Source organism: Aotus nancymaae, unplaced genomic scaffold, assembly GCF_030222135.1.
Source record: "Aotus nancymaae isolate 86718 unplaced genomic scaffold, 86718_ANA_hifiasm-v0.15.2.pri h1tg000051l, whole genome shotgun sequence".
Lineage (NCBI taxonomy): Eukaryota > Metazoa > Chordata > Mammalia > Primates > Aotidae > Aotus > Aotus nancymaae.
This window is the reverse complement of record NW_026988465.1, coordinates 9,983,335-10,009,325: the sequence shown is the minus strand read 5'-3', so window position 1 is coordinate 10,009,325 and position 25,991 is coordinate 9,983,335. Positions and strand designations below refer to the sequence as shown.

Below are 25,991 nucleotides of genomic sequence, written 5' to 3'. Positions count from 1 at the left end.
TACAAAGAAAATTCCAGGACCAGATGATTTCTTTGCTGAATTCTATATTAAATAATAAATAACAAATTTACATATATTTATTTAGATAAAAAGAGAAAGAGACCAAGCATGGTGGCTCACACCTATAATACCAGCACTTTGGGAGGCAAGGTGAGAGGATCCCTTGAGCCCTAGAGTTTGAGCCGAGTCCTTGCAATATAGTGAGACCCTGTCTCTACCACTTTAAAAATTAGCCAGGCATGGTTGCACATGCCCATAATCCCAGCTAATCAGAAGACTGAGGCAGAGGATTGCTCTAGCCTCAGAGGTCAAGGCTTCAGTGAGCTGTGGGTATACTACTGCACTCCAGCCTGGGCAACAGAGCAAGACTGTCGAGAGAGAGAGAGAGACAGAGACACAGAGAGAGAGAGAGAGAGAGAGAGAGAGAGAGAGACAGAGAGACAGACAGAGAGAGACAGAGAGAGAGACAGAGAGACAGAGAGAGAGACAGAGAGAGAGAGAGAGAGAGAGAGACAGAGAGAGATTATTTCCCTAACTGATTTTATAATGTCAACTTTCCTCTGTTAACAAAACCTAACAAAGACATTACAAGAAAACTACAGACCAGTATCTCTTATGAACATAAACATGAAAATCCTTAACAAAATATTAGCAAATTCAATCCACTAATATATAAAGAAAGTATAATACAGTATAAACCAAAATATGTAAACTGACTCACATTTATCTCAGGAATGCAAGGTTGGCGAAACATTCAAAAGGCATTCAATTGCAATTTGTCTTTTTGATATAAAAAAGGAGAAAAATCATGTGGTCATCCCAAAAGATGAAAAAAAAATGGACAATATTCAAAATATTCATGACTTTTAAAGAAAACTAGAGATGAAAAAAATTCCTTAATAAAGGCAGTCTGGGCAACAAAGTGAGACCCCATCTGTACAAAAAATAATAATAATAATTAGCTAGGCATAGTGGCAACATGCCTGTGGTCCCAGCTACTCAGGAGGCTGAGGTGGGAGGATTGCTTGAGCCTGGAGGTCAAGGCTGCAGTGAGCTATGCACTCCAGCCTGGATGACAGAGCTGTTTTTTAAAACATAAAAGAATAAAAAATAAATATGGGGCACTTGCAAATAACCTGTAGCTAACTTCATAGTTAATTATGAAAGACTGCATGACTCTCCTCTAAGATCAGGAACAGGGCAAGGATGTCCCCACTCACTACTTCTATTTAACACTGTGCTGTATTATCAAATGCCATTAAAATTATCCTAGGTAGCCAGCACAATCAAGCAAGATAAAAATAAATAAATAAAAGGAATCCAGATTGGAAAGGAAGAAGTAAGTCTTTATTTGCAGGCAACACGATTGTTTATACAGAATATCCTGAAAACAATGTCAATGAGAAAAGAACTTTTATCTGAGGAAACTGAGTCCTTTTAAATCATCATGTCCATAGAAACACAGCAATCATATCCTACTTCCTCCTTGAACTATATATTCATCCCTAAAACTGTTTGCTATTGCCACTAGTTATAAATTAACCTAATAATGCTGCACCAGATACTATAACTCACACCCTATAGCTTAACAATAGATAGCCAATCACTAATCAATGTTATTTCTATAAATCAATGAGAATTCCTGACAAACAACTTGATATCACCCACTCTCCATTCCCCTTTTTATTCTTTAAAAATTCACTTGTAACTGCTGCTAATGGAGTCTATACTCAGAGCAACTTGAATCTATGCTCCTTGTTGCAATCCTCAAGGTTGGCCCAAATAAACTCTCTACTTATATTAATTTTGTCTCAGTTTTTTCCTTTAATTGGGCCTAAGTGCTTCCCTGAGTTCTGTGAGTCCTTCTGGAGAATTACTGAGCCAAACGTAGGAAGCCTTAGATTTGTAGGCAGTCAGTCAGAAGCATAGGTGGTCTGGGAACACCACCTGTGGCCGGCATGTTTAGTAAGGGCAGTATTGTTAGGAACCATAACCATGCCCTACAACTTGTGAGGTTTGTGCTAACTGGATCATTAGTGTCAGAATTGAACTGCCATATACTCAGTGCCAGAAGTGTTGAAACAGAATTGAAGGGGAAAAAAAAACACTTTTTGGAACTGGGGCATGTGTATCTCCATTTAATAGGCATACTTCCCCTGACTCCCGCCCCAGACACACACCAGAGACAGTGTCTCACTCTGTCACCCAGGGTGGAATGCAGTGGCATGACCATGGCTCACTGCAGCCTCAACCCCCTCAGCCCAAGTGATCCCCCCATCTCAGCCTCCAGAGTAGCTGGGACTACAGGTGTGTGCCACCATGCTCAGCTAATTTTTAGAATTTTTTTGTAGAGACAATGTCTCCCTATGTTGCCCAGGCTGGTCTCAAACTCCTGGGCTCAAGCAATCTTCCCTCTTTGGCCTCTCAAGATGGTTGAATCATAGGTGTGAGCCACCACGTTGGCCCAATAGACATTCTTAAGTAGAGGTAAAGTTTTGAGAATTCCTGCCACATTTACCTACCAGACCATGCTCACAATCCTCTTGCATACACATGACTGTGGTGTTGGAAAAAGGACAGAGGACTAATGTACTAAGAGGAGATTAGTTTATAAATAGTTCAAGTGCTCTCCAAAATCATATTCTAGCAACAAAACTTTAAGATTCTCATATAATAAAAACCTGTTAATTTGAACAGTATTAATTTGAAATTTATAGACTATAGGTAAGATTTAGGCTTTGGTCTGTGGTTTATCTTTGCATAGCCGATACTTTTTTTTTTGAGACAGAGTCTCACTCTGTTGCCCAGGCTGGAGTGCAGTGGTGTGATCTCAGCTCACTGCAACCTCTGCCTCCTGGGTTCAAGCAATTCTTCTGCCTCAGCCTCCCGAGTAGCTTGGACTATAGTCACATGCCACCATGCCTGGTTAATTTTTTTGTGTGTATTTTTAGTTGAGATGGGTTTCACCATCTTGGCCACGCTGGTCTTGAACTCCTGACCTCAAATACTGGGATTATAGGCATGAGGCACTGCACCCAGCAGCCAATACTTTTTTATAGTGGAATAAAAAAAGATAAGATCCTTCTTAGGGACACCATTTAAGGAACAAAATTACTTTCTGAAGTGGACATTACCACATATAACTAATACTGCTAATTCTAAATTGGCATTATATATTCAGTGGGATCTCCTAGGCAACAATGAGAGTGAAAGACTATATCAATTAAGAGTTTTATTAAATTAATGGAATAAAACTTGATCTATTTGCAAAATATAATTTAAAATAAATTCAGACTCTTGTAAAAAAAACTAGTTTTTAGTGGCTTTTTTCAAGTAATCTGAATTAGTAAAATTTGATAAATTAGACTAAGATGTCATATATCATTAACATATTGTTAAGGTCCCTGTCATATTTCTCTTAAAGCAAACAAGGAGTTCAAATATTTCCTGTTCAATCACTATATGTGCCCCTCAACACACACACAGGTATGATCTTGCATATATATTTCACCAGATACATAAATCATTTAAGAATTATTTTTCTTTTTTACCTTTCCTTTGGTGCTAAAGGAAATATTTTTATGAAAGAGAAAGACTGATAAATTGTTATAGACTAAAGGAGACTAAAGAGAAAGAGAAATATAAACTAAATTCAATTTGAAGTCCTGGATAGAATCCAGAAAGGAAAACAAACTTTAATGGAAAAAAATAGATGAAATTCTTTTAAAAAAAAATTTCTTTAGTTTTTATTTTTTAGATGGAGTCTTGCTCTGTCACCCAGGCTGGGGTACAGTAATGCCATGTCAACTCACTGCAACCTTCACCTGCCGGGTTCAAGCCATTCTCCTGCCTCAGCCACCTGAGCAGCTGGGACTATAGCCGCTTGCCACCATGCCCAACAATTTTTTTTTTGTTTTTAGTAGAGATGGGGTTTCACCATGTTGGCCAGGCTGGTTTCGAATTCCTGACCTCAAGTGATCTGCCCACCTTGGCTTCCCAAAGGACTGGGATTACAGGCATGAGCCACTGCACCTGGCCAAAATAGGTGACATTTTAATGAATGCTGTAGTTGATCATACGGCACCAATGTTAATATCCTGCTCTTGATCACTTTACTATGGTTTTGTCAAATGCCAACAGTGGGATCACAAGGTATAGGGTATAAGGATGCTATGCGATATTTTCACAACTTTTCTGTAAATTTAAAATTAATTCAAAATTAAAAGTTCAGAACAAAGAAACACTTCTACCCCATATTAACAATGATATATATATATGTTTTTTGCGTTGGAAAGAGAAAACCTCATCTCAAGAAGCTACTGCATGTACTGGGAAATATATGAAATTAGAGTAGCCCTGAAAATTTTGACACCTGTTATTTCAAGAATAATTTTTTCTTACAAAAGTAACATAATCTTCATTCAAACACCACTGAAAGTATGTGCAAATTCTCACAACAATAACAAACCACAGTCAGCATTTTTTAGCATCTCCCCTGTTTCTCCTTGGAAAAGAATTCAGATAGCATCCTATATCCAAAGCTATTAGAGATCTCATGCTTAGGAGTGGTCATCTCCTCTCAAATTTATAATATGCCTCCAATTATATCTACTGCTCAACACTCATATGCTTGCCAAAAAAGCAATACAATTAACAGCATGGCATTTTTTCCAACAGGACAAAGTAATTTATTTAGAATGTTTCCAAGACACATGGGTGACAAACCTTAATAGGTGGAAATGAGTAGAAAAATTTCTCTCTTTTGTTTTGATGGTATCATAAAAATGAATTTCAATCACATTCAAGCTGAGGCAAACTGAGCCTCTTAAGTTCCAGAAAGAAAATAGCACGGTTTGGGCTGTCTCACACTACAAATAATGAAGCAAAGGTTGTGAGCTCCTTTTACAAGCTGGCTTCTTGGCCCAAGGTTGGCTGGCCATAAAGGAAGCAATGGGGGTCTGTCTGTCACTTTAGAGATTTTGAAAGGCATGATTTGCATATGAATAACATAATACAACATCAACTATATTTTCAAAATAGTATACACTGCTATTACACCAGGATGTTTTGTGAGCTTTTCAAAATAAGAACAGTTTCCACTGCTAAACGTAGACATTCAGAAACGGGAACAATGGTAACACTTTTTTTCTCCCAAGGTGATTTTGTGCATTCTTGAGGTCCCAGTCTACCTAGGTACCTAAAACAGACGTGGCAACAGCCTTGGTTGCTCTATAATGTTCCTAAGCCAAAAGAAACCACACCAAAACTGACACAAAAATATGCATAATTCGTAGTGTAATTGCTGTGAATGAACCGGCTATGATGTTAAATGCTAAAATTCTCCCTGTCTTTCATTTATAATTACAAAACCTACTGTGGGGATTGACAATTTTTATTCATTGTGTTTTTGGTCCTTTGAGAGTAAGAAAATATTCCAAATTTCAGAACCGTGGTTTTTCACAAGGATGATGACCTTCTCCAAAAACCCAGAAACTCCCTTACTCCGAGCCAAAGAGAGGGATTTTAATGAGTCTCCAGGACAACTTGATCAATGTGGAATTCGGATGATTAGTCTGAAACTTAGTTGTACTTGTTTTTCCTCCAGCCCAATCAATAGTTCCTTCCATGGGGCTTGTTAGATGCTGATTGCTAAATACTTGGCAACTCCTTTGCCCTCAGGGAAAACAAAGAAAAGTGCTATTCTAATTACAGAGGTGAAACTCTGGGTCAGTAAGCAGTGCAAGTGTTTCTTAAGTTAGCCAAATTTTGACAAGCATCCTCTGGCTAGTGGGGAAAGCCTTTCCAGAGAATTTTTGGGGTACCTAGAGAATGGATGTCCAGCAAGACCTCTTTGAGACCTAGTAGTATTAACCCTTGAGCAGCAAGCATGATCTACAGAAACCCAGTATTCTATGCATCTGGATTTACCCAAGGAGGCTCCCTCCATGGATAGGTGGGTCTTCCCTGAGTTAACAGCTCTTCACTGATTATGAGCAGCACTACTGAGACGTACCATTAAGTTTGTGACCAGCGTTCTTCCTGCACAAGTTAAGCTCCTTTTTAGTTTTTCAGAAATTTCTTGTCCTTTCCTACTTACTCAGATTCTGGCAACATACTTTTTGCACCTGGTCAGCCCACATGCTGCTTGTACCAATGGTGAAACACTGACTACCACTCAATATACTGTTTTGAGTACCATATCCACCATGTTCTGACCACATCACTCAGTTACGTAACTAAAGGTTCTTCCCTATTTCTTCAGCTATTCTTTCCTCTCTTATAACACAGGTTTATTGCAAAAGTGGTAGAGGGAAATCATGTGAATCAATTGCTCCTGTTGCAGCTGGACTAAACCAAGTCTGCTCAGGGTGCGGTCAGACCAGCAATAGCTGTATCACCTGGAAGCATACTGTTCTGGTCTAAATGTGTTCCCCAAAGTTCATGTGTTGGAAACTTAATCCCTATTGCAATGGTCTTGGGAAGTGGAGTTAATAAGAAGTGATTAGGTCATGAGGACTCTGCTCTCATAAATGGACTGATGTGGTTATTGTGAGAGTGGATTGTTAGAGAAGTGAGTTCTGCCCTCTCTTGCTGTTGCCCTTACTTGCCCTTTGGCCTTTCACCATGGGCTGACACAGCATGAAGGCCCTCAACAGATGCCAGCACCATGCTCTTGAAATTCCCAGCCTCCAGAACCATGAGCCAAATACATTTTTTGTTCATTATAAATTACTTGTGGTCTGTGGTATTCCGGTATTCTGTTATAGAAACATAAAATGGACTAAGACACTTATAAAAAGGAAAGTTTATGGGCCTATTCAAGATTTACTAATTCAGGATCTCTGGAGGGTTAGGGGAGTTGAGCCCAGAAACATCAGTTTTAACAAAATCTTTAAGAAATTCTAATGCACTCTAAACTACTATCTGGGAACTAGCCTAAACAAGCTAGTCATTGAAATTGAAATCTGGAAAACCTGCTCACCTCTTTTCTTTACCCTTTCCTTATTATCAGCATTATCTCAGCCTCCTTAAATAACTGAGGAGGTATAAACAGGGCACAAGCATCAATTGTCTTACATTCTGCAGAATCCTTCCTCTAATTCATAGTTAAATAAATGCTTGTTGATTAATTCAACTCCACAGAGGATTTCCTAAAGTTAATAATCACACAATTTGATGAGGGTAATCATGCTAAAACACAACCATCCAGTCAGCTCACAATTTGTGAATTTAAGAAGCCAAGAGATGGAAATAGCAAGACTTTCATTGCAAGGTAAGAAAGGAATAACTGAATAAATATAATGTGTAGCAGTGTGGTACTCAGGTATGGAGACAGAGAATTTTGGAGGTGAGTGAGTGGAGAGTTTAAAAAAGAATTTTTTCTCCAGTTCTTTACTGAAGGGTGTGTCTTCATAGTTTTGTGACATACCTACTACAGGTGGATAATTTATTAAGTTAAAGGGTTGCGGTTTATACACATGTATAAATAGTTGTCTTCTGCAAGTACTAGAAAAAAATCACTGCAGACCCTTTTGCCTCCAATCATATTTCCCTGTAACTATCCACTTCTTCATCAAACCTAAGCGTAAAAAATACACAAGTTTACCTGTTTCTTGAGGTCTTCATTCCTGAAAGCTTATATTAAACTTATATTAAATAAATTTGTACGTTCTTTTTCTTGCGAATCTATCTTTTGCGTGATATAGGGGCTTCAGCCATAAACCTAGTTACGGCCGAGGACTAGATATTTTCCTCTCCTATAGTATTTAGCTTCCTTTTCTAGTTTTATTGTTACCCTTTCCTTCACCACCAGGGTTTCATAACACACTCAATATTTGCTTGTTTGAATATTGCTGATGATTATGCCATCAAGCAGACTAAAACTAGTCCTTGTTGTGACATTGAATCAGCAACCATGCCTTATTTACCATCATCCATAAGGCTTAGAAATTACAGAAGACTCTGACTAAGGCAAGTACTAATTTTTAAACATATCTTGTTTGTTTCTCAATTTAAAAACCAAGCAAACAAACTATCAACAATTTTGACAAAGAGAAAGCTGAAAACTGTGTTTATGTGTTACTATCTCTTGTTGAAACATTCCAAGTTAATGCCATTTTATTGGGTCAATGTAGTTGTTTGGATTTTACCTAAGTTATCTTTCATGTTCACTCAGCATTCAAGATTAAACACTCTTCAGAGGTAAAAGGGTATACACCCACACCTATACCCACAGAGTATCTCCACTAGGAGTGATTTTTGGTGGGAAACAGGAACACTCTACCTCACAAGCAAGCTGTACCCCATGGGAAGGGGAGCCTGTCCCATCACCAGTGGCTCTAAACGAGCCACTCTGAGTGACCAGAGAATTGAGTCCATTCCAGAAGATGTTCCTACTCATCACTCACTCCCAGATTCACTTGAATACTATCAGTGAGCATCTGCCACATGCCAGGAATATCTAAGACTGAATAGACAGCCCACAACTTGCAGTCTATTGGAGGTGACAAATGTTAGATTATCAGAAGAGGAGACATATGGTGGTAAATTGAGAAAAGTTTGAGGAAAACTGAAAGGCATGAACAACTGTGATAATGGTGCCTGATTTAATTCAGAGGATGTCTGAGCAACTAACATTTAGACAGAGATGGAAGGGATAACTAAGACTTTATTCAGGTGACGACTGGGAGGTCACACGCACAGGCCACAGAGCTGGAAAGACAGAGCATCAAGGTGGCTGTGTGGCCAAGCTGGGGAAGCAGCAAGGGGCTGGTGAAAGCGTGCAGGCAGGGCCTCGTAGGCCACATCAAGGACTCTGGACTTCGTGTGTTGTCAGTTACAGAAGGGTATTTAAGAGGAAATGATACGAACATGTTTTTGCTTTTATACCATTACCATGGCTACAGGGCAGAGACTTGATTGCAGGTTGCCCAAGTGGATGTAGGAAGATGACAGGAGGCTATTGTGAGTGCCCAGGCAAGAGACCTTAGTGGATAGCCTAGGAAAACGTCAGTGGAACTAGAAAAAAAAGTGAACACATCCCAGAAATAATTAAGAGCTAAGAACAGCAGGATTTAGAGGCTGACTGGATGTAAGAGGTGGTAGACAGGGAGGTGTTCAGAATCACTGTTTTCATCCTGAGTGAAAGAGTGGGTGTCAAGCCATTTATGGAGGAAGGAGACACAGAGGTGGATCAGGTCTGGGAAATGAATGATGAGTTTAGTTTTGGCCATATTGAATCTGAGGTCCTCACAACACAGTCTGGGGATATCAAGTAGGAATCTGGTGCTTGGAAGGAAATCCAGTTGGAAATATAAACTTGGGTTGTATCACCAGGTAGATGATACCTGAAGCCAAGTGTGTGATGAAAATCCTCAAAAGAGGGAGTCCTGAAGCAAATGACTCAGAATGAAGCCCACAGGGATCTAACAGGTAGAGGCTGGGGAGAGGTGGAGGAGTAGCCAGGAAGAAAAGGAAAAGCAGGAAGGCACAGTGAAACAGAAGCCAAGAGAAGAGGGCTTTAAATAGGAGAGACTGTAAACTGGGATGCTAAGTAAGAGGAAATCTTTTCAGTACCAACATGGAGGGTGGAGGCCTTACAAGAGCAGTTTCAGTAAAGCAGGGAGCAACTTGAGAAGTTCCGTGATGAGAGATGAAACTACTAGGAGCCAGAGGAAAATATAAAGTCAAAGGAGTGCCTTCTAAAATGGGAGGTGCTCCAGTATGAGTACAGGAAGGATCCAGTAATACATGAAAACTGGCATCTGGGAGAGAGAGGAGAGGAAGTGGGGTTCTGGGTAGGTGGAAGAACAGGACCCATGCTGCTCTTTCGAAAGTAGAGGGACATTTCTTCTATTGCAGCAGGAGGAGTGACACAGAGGAAAGGCAGATTAGATGGTGGGAAGTTGGGGGCATTCCTGTCCAACAGGGCTGCTGTTTTCCATATTAGGATCCTAAGGCAAAAATCATACAGTGGGGATGGGAGTAGGAAATTGAAGAGGGAAAGGGAGGAAACTTTGGGATACTAGAGGAGGAATAAGCCTCTGGGGACAAAAGGAAAGTGAACGTTCTAGAGAAACAGTAGGATGGCTGAAGTGGTATGGAGACCCCATTGAGGCTGCCAAGTTTGCAACAGGGCAATGTGCCATGGTTGAATGGAAATCTAGTTATTAACTACTCAGTGTCAGGCTAGATGGTTAGCCAGGGCAAGAGGGGCATTCTTCGGCTTTAAATTAGTTTCCTTGCATGAAGTTAAATGGCTTTGTAAGGCTCAAAAGTAAAGTAACTTTTCCTCGGCTCTTACAATCAAAAGAAATGTCAGAATACTACTACAAATCACTCACGATCAGTGTAACAACAACAGTAAATTACCACAATGAATTATTTTAGAATACAAGCATTCCTTTATACTATTGCTGGTGGAACTAGGGGCCGGGGGTGGAGAGGGGTGGGGGCAGGAGGCCAAGGCATGGATTGATTTGCATCCACAAGAATAATGTTTTTAAAGAAATAAATCCACCTTAAGTAAGCACAATGCTTTCCATTTTCCATAGAAAACATAAAACCAGTAGACCATTTGGAGGTCTAGAAATAGTATTCCTTAGCTAGAATGTCAGCAGAGTCTCAAGGGAATTTGAACTGACTGTCTATAACTGTGTGGGTTAGAAGGAGTTAATTTTGTTCTGGAACAAGAGTGTAAGCCGGACTTGTCAAAATTTGCATTTATGTTTCTAATTCTTTCTCCTCTACCTTATTAATGTTTACAGTAACAGAGCTAGAGTCCGCTTCTTTTTAAATATCAGATTATTCACTATACATTTAAAAACTTATACTATGCTGCCCTTCTATGTCACCTTTGTTTTTTCTTATAACACACAGATGCAATTAAAGGCTCTTTGTATATTCCAGAAGTCACGCATGACAGGAGGGAGAAGCTACCCGCCTCTTGAAACTATTCATAGAATAGATCCAATCTTTACTTGTTATTTTTCCTGGCATCTCTAGACATAGAGACTTTCCTTAAAAATAACACTTGCAAACGCTATGCTTAATAAACAAATTTGTCACTATGCTGACATTTCCAAATCAGAATGCTTTAAAGACAAACAGAAAACTAAGACCACTGGAGTTTCTTCACGCGTTTCAATTCCCTGAGTCTCATCACATCCTCAGTCTCTGCACTTGTTCCTTTCCCTACAGGACACAATGACATCTTTTTCAAGTGTCCACAGCCTCACAAGCGTAATTACTAATATTAATCTGCACCCACAGTGTCACCAACACTTGATTTGCTTTCCAGAGAAGCTTCCCAAGTATGATTTCCCCAAGTTTAAAGAGTAGAAAAGAAGACACAAATGTAAGAAGCTTTGCCCTCTGTGGCTGCCCAACCATTTCCAATTAGCATGTGCATTTGAAAGATCTGAAGCACTGGTTTAATCTCTAATCAGAGAAGGAATTTCTCTTGTGCCTTTAGAGAGGTTTCTGAATGAGCCAATTGCTTGTTTGGATCCTAGGATACCGGAACTAACACCAAGGGGTAGAAAAGAAATGATCAAATTTATTTCCTTTAGTTATCAATTTGATTTCTATCCAGAAAAGCCTGTTGTTTAAAAAAGGAGGGGTGAGGGGAACTGTGGTTGTAAACATTCTCATTTTAACCTCTGCAGGCTGTCTACAGGCTGTAGACTGACTTAAATCTCAAAAGTTAACATTTGTGGGGATGTGGTTAAAAAAAGAGGGAGCTCAGGGGAGGAAAGGGTTATTCCCAGTTGCGATTATTTCAGACTTGAACTACTGGAAAGCACACAGTTAAAAGAAATGGCACACAGATCAAAAGGACCACCCTGCTACCTTTTGGGTTTCAGAACCTTCCTATTCACTTGTTTTCTTGTACTTACATGACTTAACACATAAAACGTGAGATGTGATAAGCCAGTGGGTCAAAACCCAGTTCTTCCTCTTGACAGGTTACCCAATAAGCTTTATAAGCCTGGTCTAACCAAACAACAACAACAACAACAAAAAAACCATTCAAAATAATTCACTTTAAAGTTTAGAACCAATTATATCTCTAAAGTTCAAGGTCATGTCTTCCCTCCACTCTTTGCCTTCATTCTCCATTCAGTTCAATTTCTGTATGACCTTCCAGCTGTGGGCAGATTTATGTTTTGAGACTGCCTATTCCCATTTAGTCATGCCAGAGTAAAGTTAAGACAGTGTGAGGATCCCACAACAAACTTTTTATTTCTGGTTAAAACAAACTATCAAACCTAGAATGCAACCAACAGAATACTCTGCAGGGCAGAGACCACGTCTATTTTACTTGCATCCTGCAGACCTGGCAGAGCATCACCCAAAAGTGAACCAAAGTGAGTGCTGAGGATGGTGATGCAGACTGCCACTGACACAAAAGTTAAATCACTCACACTGAAAAGTAATACGCTCTGTTCTCTATTTGCTTATTTGATAAATTAATAGGCCATTAACAGTGCCACATCTTCTACTGGCCTTCCTCTCTTAGGAGTGACATTGGAACTAGAGAGCATATCAGTCTGCTCAAGCTGCTGTAACAAAACACCAGAGATTAGGCAGCTTAAACAACAGAAATTTATTTCTCACAGTTCCGGAGGCTGGGAATTCCAAGATCAAGTTGCAGGCAAGATAGGTTTCATTCTGAGCCTCTACTCTTGGCTTGCAGGTGGCAGCCACCATGCTGTGTGTTCACATGACCTCTTCATTGAGAGAGAGAGACACTAGGTTAGCAAGATCTCTGGTGTCTCCTCTTATCTAATCCTTCTGCATCAGGCCCCGCTTTGACCTCATTAGCCTTAATGACTTCTTAGAGGTACCATTTCCAAATACAGCCACACTGGTGGTAAGGGCTTCCATGTATGAATTTGCGGGAAGACACAAACATTCAGTTCATAACAGGGAGAAAGAAGGGTTGAGTGATGAAATAATGCTGCATATTTTTTTCTCCAAATTTTGTATTATATTATTGTATTATATATAGGTAATAATCAAATGTACATAATCTTATGTTCTCATCTGCATCAAAACATTGTAGTATATTTGTGCTTCAAACACACCTATCAATTTTATCCTCCCATGTCTGTCGCCTTCAGCCTCTTTCCTGGGCTCCTTAGCTACCTCCTGCTTCCTTCTCTTAACCATAAAGTTACTTTATCACTAAGTGCGGTGGCTCACGCCTGTAATCTGAGCACTTTGGGAGGCTGAGGTGGGCAGATCACTTGAGGTCAGGAGCTCGAGACCTGCCTGGCCAATATGGTGAAACCCCATCTCCACTAAAAATACAAAAATTAGCCAGGCATGGTGGTGGGCACCTGTAATCTCAGCTATTTGGGAAGCTGAGGCAGGAGAATAGCTTGAACCCAGAAGTCGGAGGTTGCAGTGAGCCAAGATCATGGCATTGCACTTCAGCCTGGGTGACAAATCAAGACTTTGTCTCAAAAAAAAAAAAAAAAAAGTATAATAGAGGTAATACGTTTTTATCTTAAAATAGAAAATCTTCTTAGCTAACTTTAACCTAAAATAAAAAAACAGCTGGCCACATGTGGTAGCTCACATCTGTAATCCCAGCACTTTGGGAGGCTGAGGCGGGAGGACTACTTGAGTCCTTGAGTCCAGGAGTTTGAGACTAGCCTGGGCAACATGGTGAGACCCTGTCTCTACAAAAACAAAAATAAATGAGCCAGGTGTGGTGGCATGCAACTGAGGCCCCAGCTACTCGGGAGGCTGAGGAGGGAGGATCACTTGAACCTGGGAGTTCAAGGCTTCAGTGAGTTGTGATTGCACCATTGCACCCCAGCCTAGGTGACAGAGCAAAACCCTGTCTCGAAAAAAAAAAAAAAAAAAAAAAACTGACCCTCGTGAAAGAATGGTTCTTCAAAATTAGATTCTGTCCAGCTTTCAAGGCTATCTACTTACCGGACTACTTTAACTTTCACTCCTAGTTTTTAGTCCATTTTTGGTAATTTTTGTCTTTGCTGAATAGAAGTGAATAATATAATATTAATAGAGAACTGGACTAAAACCCAACATAGGAGATAAGGACTGGAACACATTTTATTCAAAACCTACAAGGAATTCCCTTGAGGCAAGGAGGTCCAGTTATCAGTCCCCTGAATGCCTTATTTGTACTAAGTTGTCTACGTTAGTGCGGAGGGTGTAACCACTAACTAAATTTGCCTGAAATGTGTAATACAGCTGCAATTTTCCTGACACAGTCAGAGTGGCATGCTGGATGGAGCAGTAGCAACTGCACTAAGGAGAACGATGATGGCAGTGGGATGCTGATTGTTTCTAATAATCAGAATGATCTTTCTTACAGAACATTTGGCTCAACTCTCAATTTATGGACTTGTATACGTTTGGTATTCTTCTGGCTAAATACAGCTGAATGCTAACATATTTTTAAGTTGTCGCTATATTTATATATATATGCACAAAACTACATGGCTGGCTCAGGAGATGCCTCTTTATAATTCATACTGATGCCTTGAAAACTAAATTCAATAAAATTTGACTTACTTGTATCTTGCCCATAGTTCGTAAAACTTATTATCAGTTGCAAATATTGTAATATCTGTTTCAAAGTAGATACATATGACCTAAGATCACTAAGAATTCTGTCCACCATATGAATGCAAATCATGCTTGGACTGACCCTGACAAGTTCCCCAATTTGTCACTCACAGACACAAACAAGATCATGGCTAGACCACCCTAGGCTTGTGGGTCTATTATGAAGATCATCAGACAATATTCCATAATCTCCTCTAGATGCCTATTTTCTTTCCTAAAAAACTTTTAAAATATAGAAACGTTGCTTTCCTGCCTTGACTCCCTCAGGCTGGAGTTTGCTTTGTTCTCAGTGAAGGTAAAAGCATCAGTTTTCATCCATGTTCTATAGCAAAGCATGTAAAGGCATCTCTGGCACAGTGTGCTAATGGGTAGAGTTCTGTTCTGCTTTATGCTCCATCAGGGGCTTCCTACATTCTTGGTTTAGCTCTTTTCCATCTTTCCATTCCTCGCTGTCTCCCATCACTGCCAGATGGGAGTGACTAGTTGTAGAAAAACAAGCTGATTCCACATTATGGTGAGTTGTATAATTATTTCATTGTATATTACAACATAATAATAAATAAAATGTACAATAAATGTAATGTGATTAAATCATCCTAAAGCCATCTGCTGTCCCCAGTCCACAGAAAAATTGTCTCACTTCTGACACTGACATCTTGAAGATCTCAAATGATTCTTTCCCATTAGACCAGAAGCTACTTAAGAGCAGGGGAATGACCCCTGTCTTGTTCACCTCTATATTCTTAGTACCCAGCACAGGGCTTAGTAAATGGCAACTGTTCAATAAATATGTGTTAAAAGAACAAATCGTATACAAAAGAATGAAAATTGAGAGGCCCTAAGCCAGGGGTCCCCAATCCCTAGGCCCCAGGACTGGTCTGTGGGCTGTTAGGAACTGTGCCACACAGTGGGATGTGAGTGGCAGTTGAGTGAGCGAAGCACCATCTATATTTATAGCCACCCCCCATCACTTGCATTACCACCTGAGCTCTGCCCTCTCTCAGATCAGCGGCATCAGATTCTCATAGAAGCGTGAACCCTATTGTGAACTGAGAACGCAAGGGATCTAGGCTGCCCACTTCTTATGAGAATCTAATTCCTGATGATCTGTCACTGTCTCCTATCACTGCCAGATGGGACTAGTTGTAGAAAACAAGCTCAGGGTTTCCACTGATTCTACATTATGGTGAGTTATATAATTATTTCATTATATATTACAATGTAATAATAATAAAATGTACAATAAATGTAATGTGCTTAAATCATCCTAAAACCATCTGCTTCCTCCAGTCAGCAAAAAAATTATCTTCCACACAACCGGCCCCTGGTGCCAAAAAAGCTGGGGACCACTGCCCTAGGCTACATTCTCATTCTTGTCTCACTTCACTAAAGAACAAACGCAGTGAACCACAGCTGTAGTATTCAAGGCCAATTGCTGGCTGACCTAAGAGGCCAGGTTTGGACCAATATAGTCATCTCGGGGATGTCACTCTGAAGGGAACCTTGCAGGGATAAAAATAAACAGCTTTAGTAGAAGTCAACAATGCAGTGCTGGCCAGGCACGATGGCTCATGCCTGTAATCCCAGCACTTTGGGAGGCTGAGGCAGGTGGATCACCTGAGGTCAGGAGCTCAAGACCAGCCTGGGCAACATGGTGAAACTCCATCTCTACTAAAAATACAAAAATTAGCCAGGTATGGTGGCATACACCTGTAATCCCAGTTACTCAGGAGGCTGAGGCAGGAGAACTGCTTGAACCCAGGAAGCGGAGGTTGCAGTGAGCCAAGATGGCACCATTGTACTCCAGCCTGGGCAACAAGAATAAAACTGTCTCAAAAAACAAAACAAAAAACAAACAAAACAACAACAATGACATAGTGCTGTTATTCCCTTCTATTGTATTACTTGGCTTCTGGCATTTTAGCTTACCTGATAGCCCACTGTTGTCTGCTTCTGATTCTAAATGACATTTCCTATTCATTTCAGGAAAATTATTATGTCTCAGGGAGGACAAATCCAAGTGATGCAGATGTTGGGGGGCATGTGGTTGCATTTTCCTCTGGCCTCCTCTCACCAGTTTGTTCTACTGTGGTTACTGTTTGTCAGTTTCATTCACTAGCAACAAAATTGGCAACATAAATTTGTCAGCCCATTCAGGAACTCCAGTGATAGGTGCTGTGAATATATAGCTAGTAGGACGCAAACCAGAAGCATTATCTGGGCTCCAGAAACCTGGTTTTCTACTAATTGTCTAATGCTGACCCTGTCACATGACCGTTAGTGAGTTCATTTTGTTCTGGCCTTGGTTTCCCTGTTTAATGAGCACGTTGGATGAGGTGATTTCTAGGGTCTCTTCAAGCTCTCAAGTGCTACTATTCTACCTAAAAAATGATGATAGCATGTTGAATCAGAATTCTTCAGGAAACAAGCTGTCACTTTCCTGGCTACACACTGAGACCCAAGAAAGCCTGCCCTGAGCCAGGCACCTAAGATGACCTCTCCCCAGATCTGCCCTTCCATACAAAGTGAGATGTCTGGGCCAATGGAGGAGCGTGCCCCCTGGAGAGGAGTTACCCTCTCAGAAACCCCACTGTGTGTACTCAGGACCCCTGGATTCTCTGCCCAGATGACCAAGAGCTTCCAGGGGAACAGAGCTTGACCAGATGTACTGGTAAGTGTTCCCACCTGTGCCCCAGAGGCTTCTTGTGGTGGAGGAATGGGCCCGGGGCAGGAAGAGAAGCGGTAAGCCAAGAGTTGGGTGGGGAGGAGACTGCGATTGTAATCTTGTCCAGTTTGTCCTCTTCTAAGTGGAGGACCCACAAGAGGTCTCCGTATGATTGCACAGTGACAGAGAAGGTAAAGAAGACAGAGGAGATGAAGCAGTCCCTTCCTATCGTCTCTTGGCAAATCTAAAATAAATTGCTTTTTCTGGACATTTGAAGGTTTGCATAATCCATTTCAAAATATAACTGGAACCCTCTTTTTGCAAGACTATTAGGCTCAGAGGATACAGAGCTGAACAGCAGAATGTCCCTGCTCTTGAGAGCCCATGAGAAAATATTTTCATGTGCACTGCATTGTATCCCTGTTTTCCTGCAGACAAGAGTCATTTAAATGTCGAAGCTGACTTTAAAAGGGCTCTTCGGGGTGACTATGGGGACAACTTTGTGATATCCAAAAGAGTGAGAATCAAAGGTGAGCAAAGATAAGGAGAAAGGAACATCTTATACAGAAACTATGGTCAAAACAAAGCCTATCTGAACCGTGTTTAGGGGGCTCTGGAGAGCAGCTGTTGGGAGCAATTTTTCCAGATCTAAAAAAGGAAACTTGCTAAATAGATGCTGGACAAAAGAAAAAGCCTGAAATATAGTCATTACTCAATAAAGATTTGGGAATAAAATTAAATGGATCAATAAACATTCAGAGTACAGAACCACCTAGGTAAATATTTGAAGTCAGAAGGTATACAGAGAATCAGATTTCTCCCAGGTGGCAAGAAAAAGAGCCAGGTTCAGGGTGAAATGGAGAATAAACTGCAGAAACCAGAAGCACAGCTCTGAGTACTGAGGGGTTTTTTTTTGCGGGGGGGGAGCGGGGGATAGAACCATCAAGAATGGAATCTTTTTAAAAATACTATGTTGTATTATTACTTGTAGCTGTTGTATATGAATTCAATTGTTTTTAAATCTATAATCTTGTATTCACAGCAAACTTGCCAAGCCCTACATATTAGTTCTAAGTTTGCTTACATTCTCTTGCACACTCTGTGCAGGAACTGTGTCTCATCTTTCTAGGTAGGACCTCAAGAACTCTCTTAAATAGAGATGGTAAGTATGAACACTTTTCTCTTCTACCTGTCATCAAAGAGAAGGTTTGTAGTGTTTTACCCTTCAATATGGTGCTTTTTGTAGGGATGCATTACCAGGTTAAAGATGTCTGCTTTTGGCTGGGTGCAGTGGTTCACGCCTGTAATCCCAGCACTTTGGGAGGGCAAGGTGGGAGGATTGCTTGAGCCCAAGACTTTGAGATTAGCCTGGGCAGCATGGTGAAACCCCATCTCTACAAAAAATATAAGGTATTAGCCAGGCATAGTGGCATGTATCTATACTCCCAGCTCTTAGGGAAGCTGAGGTGGGAGAATCACCTGAGCCCAGGAGGTCAAAGCTGCAGTGAGCTGTGATCACACCACTACACATCAGCCTGTGCAACAGGGTGAGACCCTGTTTCAAAAAAAAAAAAAAAAGTCTGCTTTTATTTGTAATTTGTTAATATTGTTTCTTTCTTTAAATTGTGAATATTAGATATCCTCAAATGCTTTTTCTTCTTTTGAGATAATTGTATGATTTTCTTCTTAGTATGGTTATGCGGTAAGTTATATTAATAAATTATCTAATGTTAACCCATCATTGGATGCAAAAAACTCACTTGAACATGAATTTAGTTTGATAATGCTTCATCTATGTTGCAAATAAAATTGATCTACAAGTTTACCCTTCTCATACTGTGTGCTTTGGTATCATGGTTATACAATAAAGTGACTGAGGAGCTTTATTTCATCTTCTAGAGTAATTTGTAGTTTTTCCTCAATGGTTTGGTAGAATGGTTAAATCAACACCACCTAAGGCTTACTTCATTTTTTTTTTTTAAAGTATGATTTTAAGCTACTGTATGTCATTTTTACCCAGAGTATATATAAAAATACATTTTGGATATCTAAAATAAACTCATACATTTTATATACATATATATAAGTCTGAAAACTCAATAAGAAAATGAAAAATCCAAAATATTTGAACGAAGATATAAAAATGGCAAATAAGCACATGAAAAGATGCTCATTAGTCATTATGAAAATCTAAATTTGAATTACAGTGAGTCTGATATCTATTAGAATGGCTAAAATAAATGAATGGACAATACCAAGTGTTAGCAAGAATACAGAGCCACTGGAACTCTATCACCTTGTTGATGAGAATGCAAAATGGAACAAACACAGTGTGACAATTTCTTATAAAGTTAGACATATCCTTACCACATAACCCAGAAATGTTACTTCTATTTACCTAGGTGAAATAAAAACATGTATGTACATAATAGCCTAAACCTAGAAACAACCTGAAAGTCTTTCAACTGGTCAAATGGGTAAACTACAGGATATCCATGCAATGAAACACTATTCAGTAAGAAAAAGGAATAAATGAAAGAATACACACTATAACACAGTTGAATCTGAAATGCATTCTCAAAATGCTACATACTGTATAATTCCATTCTTACCCCATTCTGGAAAGCACAAACTCATAGTGGCAGAAAACAGAGCACTGGTTACTGGGGCCTAGGGATGAAGAAAAGTTGTCTACAGAGGGGAATGAAGGAATTTTTTAGGGCAATAAAACCGGTCTGTATCTTGACTGTTGAAGGGGTTAAATGTCTGTATATGTATATATCTGCCAAACTCCTAAAATTGTACATGAAAATGGGTTAATTTTGCTGTGCGTAAATTACATCTCAATAAAAAATGTTTTAGAAAAAAAGGAAGACTTTTAAACTACTAATTTAATTGCACACTGGCTGGAATTTTGTTGCTTTTTCTATTTCTGCTAGTATGCATTTAGGCAATTTATATTATTTTACAGAAAGTCTTTTTAACCTAGGTTTTCCAAATTTGGCATAAAATTATCAGTTTTTCCTTTTGATTAAAAACTCTGAACTCTATCTGTAACTATGCTCTTTCTAGTTTTTTTTTGGTCTTAGAAATTTGTATCTTCTTTATTTTTAAGCAATTACTTTGCCCAGATTTTGATACAATTTAGAAATGTTTTCAAATAACTGTTTTTAGACTTTATAAGTTTTATTTACTGTTTTATTATTTTTGATTCATTAATTTTGGATCTTTTCAATCTTTTCCCTTCTAAGGTGTGCATTTAAGGTTATAAATTTACCTCTACATACTGCTTTACCCTATATCTCATGTGTGTTTGGCACATAATATATTTATTTTCAATTAGTTTTAAATATTTGTTTAATGTTGAGTAATTTATTCTTTAATCCATAAAACATTTTTGTGTTCACTTTTAAATTTCTAAACCTATGATAAGTTTTGGCTGTCTTACAGTTTGTTAATCATGCATTTTTAGCTTTCTATATCCTTACTTTTTTGTCTGCCTGATCTGCCAGTTCTTGAGAGGTATAATAGATTTGTTCATCTAGCCTTGTATTCTGCCAACTTATGGTGTATATATTTTAAGACCATAAAGTTAGATACATACATATTTTGAACTGTTGTATCCTAATAAACTGTTCCTTTTATCAACTTTATAGATGATTTTAGCCTGAAAATGTATTTAATATTTATGTTGGTAAATTAGCATTATTTAAAAAAATATTGGTTAGTATATCCTTTTATGCCTTCTAAACTTTCCTATGTTCTTATGTTTAAGTATGTTTTATAAACAGAATGTATTTGAATTTTGTTGTATACTTTTTAACATCCCTCTTTTAATTGGTATATACTGAACACCTACATGTATTGTCATTGCTGATATATTTGGATTTATTACCCTTTTGTTCTATGCTAATTGCCATAATTTTCTTAGTTTTCATTACCTTCTGTAAGAATGATACAGTTTTCTTTATCTTGTTCCGTCTTCACTGGTTTAAGTTACACACTCTACTTCTATTTTCTAGTGGTGAGCCTTAAATGTTTAATATACTTACTTGACCCAGAAAGTTCAAAATGAATCCTTATCATCTACTTCCTCCAGAATAATATAGTGAGCTTAGAATGTCATTACTCACACCACCCTCTCTTCTTATACATTGTTATGTAGGATACTGGTTCTTCCTTTTAAATTTTCTCATAATTATTTTCACTATTTCTAAACAAGGAGCACTTATTTACATTGATAAAAGAATGTTACCAATTTATTTGCTCATTACTGCTTCCTGCATTCTAGTCTTTTACTATGGGTTCATTTTTCTTCTTCCTGAACTGTTTCTTCCACATTTCTTTTGGGGACTATCTCTTCGTGGTCAACTCTTTGATTTCTATGACTAACGCATCTTTATTTTACCTGAATGCTGGTTTACCTAAGCACAAAACTGTTGGCTAATAGTATTTGCCCTCAGCACACTGAAGATATAATATTCATGGCCAGTCATCTCAAGTGTGTTGACTTTGAGCAAAGTGATACCCATTGGAGCTATTGGTGACTCAGTGGAGGAGAAGGAAAACATACAGAGAGCAGCATACACTCCTAAGGGTGGAAGAAAAAAGGATGAAGATATCGCAATGAGTGGAAGTAGGCGGTAGAGTAACATGGAGTGAGTGAGAGAGGGAGGGCCATCTTCTCTTGGACTTGTTATTTTTATTATTTTAGAGATAGGGTACACTCCATCGCCTAGGCTGAAGCACAGAGGTACAATCATAGCCTACTACAGCCTCAAACTCCTGGGCTGAAGTGATCCTCCTGCTTTGGCCTCCAAGTGGCTGGGATTACAGATGCATGTCTGCACACCTGGCTGATTAAGAAATTTTTTTTTTTTTTTAAGAGATAAGGTCTCACTATGTTGTCAAGGCTAGTCTTGAACTTCTGGCCTAAAGCGATCCTCCTGCTTTGGCCTCCCAAAGTGCTGGGATTACAGGCATGAGCCTAGCCTGGCTTCTTCTTTAAGTAAGCTTTTAGATAACATCATATAGTGCTTTCAAATAATTATAACCAGGAGCAGCGGTTGGGAAGGGCACTGTGCAAAGAGAGGTATTTTGCTAACAGAACAGATGCATGTTGCATCTATCATTTCTGTTGCTACTATATTTAAATGAAACTCAAAACATAAAATTTGACAGGTTTTTCCTAAATTTGTTGTTTTAAAACTTGAGAATATTAGGGTTTTCAGGAGCTTCAGAGACCATCTATTCTAAATCTACCACTTTACACAGGAGGAAACAGCTCTAGGGAGTTGATCTTCTAGTAGAACCCAGTTCAGAAAGTAAAATGGAGTTATGCCAAGAACTTCAAATACTGGCAGAGCTCTCCTCAAAGTAGTTATTACTATAACCCACTATTTTTCAACTTTCAGGGTGCAGGAAAAGACTGACACTTTTAGGGTTTTCATGCCTGGTGTTTTAAATACTGCGCTCTATACTACTCTCTGTTCTTATGAAGAAAATAATCCATTGGTTATTCAACATGTTCTGATTTAATGTTGATGTAACAAATTGTCTGTACTCCAAGTGCTTGCTGTATTTTTCCAAAAATATTCTCATTTTTAGCTTAGCCTGAAAATTCCTCTGGTTTTCTATTAGTCATGGAAGCAAGCCATTAAAAACTTTTTTTTTTTTTTTTTTTTACAAAAAGTTATTTCCTAGGATGACATAAAATTTAGGTGGAGAAAGTTCTATCATTACTGTAGTACTTAATTCCTAACACATGTTTATTGTCTTTTCTACCAGGTTTTCCTTTTTATATTTTCCCTCTTGTGACATCGTTTATTATCCTCAAGGACAATGTATCGGAATTTATTTGTCACAGACAGCATTCCTGGCTGCTGGTCAAATGAGATCATTCCTAAGATAATTACTTCTAGACAGCAAATACAGGCCATGGAAGGTGACAAAACCCAGCTTTTATCCTATTTTGTTCACTGATTATTTGAATTATTAGTTCTTGGAAGACCATCTATACATTCAGAAGGTTATCTCATTTTAGAAGACTGCAGAAGCAAATCACATGCACCATTGGTTTAGTTGGTTAATGAACTAATCAATGAAAAATCTTATCCATTTTGACCCTTACACACCCCAGTTCCAATTAAACCAGCTGGGTAAAAATTTCAATAGGGTTAATTTTCCCAGCTGAATAAGTTCATGCTCACCAAGACTCTAGGCTCATTACAGAGTTCTCTAGATACAGTCGTCCTATAAAACCCTAAACTCCGACCTTGAAATGACTTTAAAGGCCCCTAAAGAAATACATTCAAATCTTCTGAATCAGGATAGCTGTGTCAGGTGGGGGAGTTAGGTGGACAGGAGGGGCAGTGAAGGTAAGAGACAGCATCTGATGTCACAACATTGGATGACAGGGTTGCCCTAAGTGGAAGACACATGTCCTATGTAGCGTGTTTCTTATACAAAACTGGGTGTGGGTGAATTTTTGAGCCTTGCAACACACAAATCTTGTTCATGGCTAGAGAAACACCAAGGGATACTGGTTACATGCCATTCCTCTATGTTTGTAGAAAAGAATACTCAGTGGCTGTCAAAACAAGAGGTTAGATGTGATGAAATCTTAGAGATGGTCTAGCCTAGGATACATATTTTGATGATGAAGTGAGCAGGTTCAGAGAGGTGAACTCACTTGTTCAAGGTCATATGGCTAGTTATAGCCAGAGTGGTGATCTTGCTACTATATCACACTGCTACTTCTAATTTAACATCCAATTAAAAAAGAATGAGCAAATCACTGCACACCCTGAGATTGGTACATAATGAAACCTTCTCAGAGTCTCATGGGAACCCCATAATTAGAATGCAAGCAGGTACTGGGTATTTTACTTGTCAAAATCCCTTGAGGTATGTTTCTGAAAGTTATTGCTGGATGCAGCAGTGGCTTGCCAAGCATTCTTTGGCCTGCAATCCCAGTGCTGTCTATCTATGAGTCTCCTGCAGTGAGAGGAGTGAAAAATTAATGAGAAGCTCAGAAAAGCTCATTTTCAAGGCTGTAGAGATTGGGAGGGCAATGAAAACTGGAAGGGAAGAGAAAGGGTTTAAGCTACCAGCCTCGAGCTCCGGCAAATCACATAAATGAGGTATAAACGTAAATATGCTCACATGGAAATGGAATACCACCCAAGAGCTATTTAGGGAAGGGCTGGATCTGAATTATAAATACCCAGGGCAGAGCTCCTTGTGATTCACTCATGGGTATCTGTCCATCTCTGCAATGCCCAAACCTCCGGCCATTGGATGCGAGCAGTAAGGCCCATGTCTCCTTGAGTTGGCATTGCCTCTTCCTGAGGAAGGACCCTGATCATGATTCAGATGTGTTTTTCTCTGATCCTGCTGGGGCACAACAGCCTATATGCCTTAAAAAGGATGAAGGTGAATCTGGAAAAATCAAATACCTTTAAAAAGTTAGCTCTTGGAAACTTTCTTTTCAACAAGGTGATTAAATTCCTTTTCCAAGAAGAAAAAAACTGAGTTTCGGTTAAAGACTGCCAGCTGTTTTATTGACAAACCTAGACCCTCCCAAACAGCAAAATGGGCACATATCTGTTCCTAACAGGAACTGAATGTGGGACTGTATTTGCACTTGAATGCCCTGGTTACCCACAGCTCAGGTTTTTGCCTTTACTTGTTCTTTCTCTCAAGCAGCTTCTCTCCCAAAGAGTTCCCTAGCCATTGGGCATGTACTCCTGGCTATTCAACTCTTCTGGAATATGAACTCTGCGGGAAGGATTACTATTGCTCAGAAGAGCTCTAGAGCTGGGAAACCAGGAGGATGCTAATCCTAAGAACAATTCTTTTGCTGATTAAAAGTATCTGCCAGTCTGGTAGTGAGTTGCCAATAGACCACAGCTCTTGATAATATTGTTAAGATAATAATGAATTGCTCACAAACCTCCAGAAAATGCCTAAGGAAAATAGAAACCTGGTTATTTTTTTTGAGAGCAATAGGCCTTCATCTCATTCACTGCTGTTGTGGTTAGAACTGTGTTCCTCTGAAATTAAAATGTTGATGTCTTAATCCCTAGTATTTAGAATGCAACCTTATTTGGAATAGGGTTGTTGATGATGTCACCAGTTAGATTAGGATAAGGTCATGTTGGAATAGTATAAGTCCCTAATCCAATATGAATGATGTCTTTACAAAAAAAGGGAAATTTGGAGACAGACAGGCATACAGGAAGAATGCCATGTGAAGCCAAAGGCAGAGGTCAGGGTGATGCTTCTACAAGCCTAGGAATGACCAAGGTGGTTAGCAAACCAGCAGAAGCTAGGGGAGATGCATGGAACAGATTCTCCCTCATCGTCCTAAAAAAAAAAAAAAAAAGCTCTAGGAAACTGATACTGTTGCCCCATAGGATTAAGAGTGTTCCCTTCCTTTCTGAAACACAGTGGAATCCAGCCTTGGTATCCTGTACTCCCAGTATATGGCTTCTCCTTCATTGTGTGATGAGGCCCCTGGGATCCTCTTTGGCCATGAGGCTTCCTTGTCATAAGCAGATTTCCCCACTTCTCTTCTCATCTTAATTCAACTCTTATCCATGGCTGTTAAAAAAGCACTACCAATCATCAGTCACGCAGGGTCAGAACCCCTGGGCTATCTTTGATTTCTCCTTTTTCCTCGCCCCCACATTTTGTCTCCCAAGTCTTGATATTTCTTCCT

At 39.3% G+C, this 25,991-nt stretch overlaps 1 protein-coding gene across 15 annotated transcripts in view; it reads right to left on the bottom strand.

Annotated features, from left to right (window-relative positions):
* The window catches only part of PHACTR1 (phosphatase and actin regulator 1), a 588,779-nt gene that overhangs the window by 192,536 nt on the left and 370,252 nt on the right, over positions 1 to 25,991 (bottom strand). The gene's annotated exons all lie outside the window — the stretch shown is intronic.